The sequence below is a fragment of the Podarcis vaucheri genome, assembly GCF_965113315.1.
Source record: "Podarcis vaucheri genome assembly, chromosome: 14".
Lineage (NCBI taxonomy): Eukaryota > Metazoa > Chordata > Lepidosauria > Squamata > Lacertidae > Podarcis > Podarcis vaucheri.
The window spans coordinates 7303514-7307104 of NC_138752.1; the positions used below are offsets into that span (position 1 = coordinate 7303514).

Below are 3591 nucleotides of genomic sequence, written 5' to 3' on the forward strand. Positions count from 1 at the left end.
ATCACTTGATCAGCCAGCGAGGCCACATGACAAACAGCTGAGAGTCATTAGGGTGGGCTGGCAGGCAGGCTGGGCTGAGGGAGGGGGGGCTACTTTGGGTGCAGCCAGACTAGGGGAGCAAAGGGGACCTTTTGGAAACCGGCTCCTTGTTGCTCTTACCTCCTCACGTGCCAGCTGGCTGCTTTCCATGGCTCTGCTACTGGACCACAGACCCAAATTCCATCTCTGCTTGGGGACCTGTCTGTAGGACCTGCTGGGAAGGTGGGGGCAGCTGAGCATCTCCTGCCAATTCCAATCAGGTAAGGAAAGGATTTCTTCATTCCTCCGCTCTCCTTTCTTCTTCTTCAGCGGTTTAAGCTCACGTTATCTGTGTGCAAACTACCTCACTAAAATTACACACCTTCAGTGAAACCGAACTTAGCTAAATTATTCCAGGGAATTAGGGTGAACTTCAGTTATGATGCCAATCTGCCAAAGGGGTGGGTGGCGGAGATTTCAGATGGATTCAGTGAAATCCCCCTGGGTACGTTTCCTTGGAAGTCCTTTGAGCTTAGGGGGTGAATGTGTTTAGGGTGGCAGCCCCAAGCCCGTGGGGGATGGTAGGGTGGGCTCTGTGGTTCTTTGGAGCCTGACCCAGGGGTCTTCTGTTGACATAATGTGTCTAAATGCTGGAGGCTTTCTTGCTGAGCTGACCCTGGGAAAGTGGGTTTCCTTTAATTTTCAGAAAGCAAATTTTAATCTCTAAGCTGTGCTGCCCTAGCTTGTTCTTTATAAACGGGGCATGTTTAGGCCAAAGGAAGAAGTGTGAAAAAGAGAAAAGGTGCAAATGTATTCAGGTAGCTTTCAAACACTGAAAGGGATTTCTGAAAATGAGGAGGAAGAAGGTGTCTTCTTTATAAACAGCCAGGGTATTGTGATCTTAGCCAAGCGGGTGCTTTTCAGGTGCGTTGCACTACAACTCCCATCGGTCCCAGCCAACACAGCCTCTTCTTCCATTTGCTCCTCAGCTGCATCCATCTCCAAAAGCTTGGGCGAAAACACAGCAGCGGGGTCAGGCAAGGCTGCCCTAGGACATTTTGCCGCCTTAGGAAATACTGAAAATCCTGCCCCCACCTGCATGTATGCATGCCACCGACTGACCATACACTTTGGGCCAGGGCCAGCCCACCCATGAGGCAAGGTGAGGCAGTTATCTCAGGTGGCAAGATTCACCAGGGCAGCAGACCCTGATGTCGATCCTCTCCCTGCAGCCCTTGTTCCTGATATAGGTTTTCCTTCTTCACTGGTGGGTTGGGGAGCTCCATGATGGGGTTTGCCTCAGGTCCCAAAATGTCTTCCGCTACATCCATGTCTGCATGCCACCTGAGGTGCCCTGGGGAGTGAAAGGAAGAGTGCAGCAGCGGCAGGAGGGCAGTGGGGGCATGCTGGGTGGACCTGAGGCGGCCACCTTCCCCCACCTCATGGGCAGGGTGGCTGGTCCAGCAACCAGGGCGTGTCACTCTCCCACATGTCTGGCAAGGGCTGCTCCCCTCACTCTCTGTGGGGCCTGGGCATGACAGCTGCCCGCCGGATTGTGTCCTTTGCCTTTCCAGATGGGCCATGGAGAGCCTTGTTGCTGGGTGGCTGGCCAGTCCAGACTCAGAAGGACATAATGCTCTTAATGAAGGGAAAGAGAAAAAGGCCACTTTGTTACATGCATTCAGCTCCCACCAACATGAAAAGAAATAATTCTTTGCTCGGGGATCATATGATGCAGCCTGGAAGTTGGCGGTTTGTCAGTTGTGCGCTGGGCCAGAGGCAGGTCTTCAGCCTTGCTGCAACTGCAAGCCGGGCAACCGCAGCACAGTTGTCTGGCAGGCTTCCTCTTCCTTCAGCTCCTCTGAACTTCACGAAAGCGAAGGGGATGTGGAGAAAGAGCTTGCGGAATTTCTTTTTGTTCAAGCCATCCAAAAGCACTGAGGGCCTGTCAACCGCTTGCACTTCGGGGCTGATTATGGTGAATTAAATCAATCACATTTAGCAGACAGAATAAACTATAAGGAACTCAAGCATTTCCCAGCTCATTTCAGGCTGTTTGGCTGGATGTCAAGGTGAGGTGCGACCTGGAATCAGAAAGAAGCTGCTTTGGAAGGAAAAGGTCTCCAGCTTTGATCGCTGAAAGCATCTCCAGTCCAAAGGCTCAGTCATAGGAGAGGCTTCTCTTCCTGAAGCTGCTGCTGCTGCTGTTGTTGTTGTTGTTGTTGTTGTTATTATTATTATTATTATTAATACCCCATCCATCTGGCTGGGTTTCCCCAGCCATTCTGAGCAGCTCTCAACAAGAGCAGGCAGGAGTCTGAAGGGTGGGCTGAGGAGGCAAGGGGGCAGGAGGATGATCCAGGGGTAAGGGCCAGTGATTTGTGGGGTTCGGTGCCACCCGTGAAGCAGGGGGAAGAGGGGCAGTCGGAGAGGAGAGAAGAGGAGGTGGAGGAAGAGTTGCAGGAAGGTGAAGAGGTGGAAAAGATTCCCACGGTATGTACAAGGACAAGGAGGGGCTAAAAGCGACAGGAGCTGCTGGAGATGCTTTCATGTAGTACATCAGAAGAGAGGAGGTAAATGTCCTGATGGAGGCATGGTTGTGCTGTTGCACAAACTGTTTAAGGACTCAGCTATACAGCTGCAAATAAAACGTTTTGAATGTGTTGTAAAGTGCAAGATACAGAGGGCGATTTTGAGCCAAATCAAATTCAATGCATTTTTCAAAACGATTTTCAAAAAGCATTTTCACAACGTGAAAACCTTGGTTGGAGGACAAGTCTGAAGATGGAGATGCCTATTTAGCTATTTCGCACGAGTGGTGCATGCAATTCTTGCACCCTAGGAGCTGACGTAATTGAGTGCTTTGCCAATAAAAAACTAGACTTCCAATCGGATGTCCTCATTGGGGGCTGGGTGTGCTCAGGATAGAAGCCCCGGGGAATCCCTGCCTGTCTAAGTAGACGAAGATGCCCTATAAACCTGCCTTACAGCCAGAGCTTATGCCAAGTCTAAGAGAGGACCAAAGTCCTGGGGGAAAGGATGGGAAGCAAACAAAACTTTTGAGCAAGGGCAGAAGCCCCTAGGACCGCCCCCCAATCTCTTGTTATATGAGCTCATTAAATCCCTTAGAGTGCAAATTCCCCTGGTTTTTGTTCACTCGGGTGAAATTTGTAGCAATTATATACCACATTCCCTTTTGGCACAAAAATGTTCCTTAAAGCCCTGCATGAAATATCCACCCAGGCAGTTAATAAGCACTACCCATTTCCTTGCTTCAGAGATTTCTGTATCATTAACTGCTAACAAGTCATTTTCAAACATCCACATCCAAACAGGGAACGCACTTAGAGGGTCCCCTGGGCATTGAAGAAAAGGCACTGGTGGCTTCAGCGATAAAAGAGCCATCCTTTGTTGCCAGGTAAGTTGTGTCCAAGAATCAAAGGTGAGGGAAACAACAAGGACTTTTTTTCTGAGATAAAAAGCAAGAATCCTAGCGAGACTAAACAAATACGACTTGTAGGCCTGGCAATTCCCGGCTTTTTAAATGGACTGAATCCCTCCAGCTGGCTGTGA

The 3591-nt window shown here is 49.9% G+C and overlaps 1 protein-coding gene across 2 annotated transcripts in view; it reads left to right on the forward strand.

Moving 5' to 3' along the window:
• The first annotated feature begins 69 nt into the window (after positions 1-69).
• RAB27A (RAB27A, member RAS oncogene family) overlaps positions 70-3591 on the forward strand; it is a 19561-nt gene continuing 16039 nt past the window's right edge. Inside the window, exons 1-2 of one of the 2 annotated variants that reach the window (XM_082198856.1) lie at positions 70-299; positions 3354-3436. The gene's annotated coding sequence lies outside the window, so the exon portion shown is untranslated. The remainder of the gene's footprint in view (positions 300-3353; positions 3437-3591) is intronic. The other variant, XM_082198857.1, reaches the window with a different exon arrangement.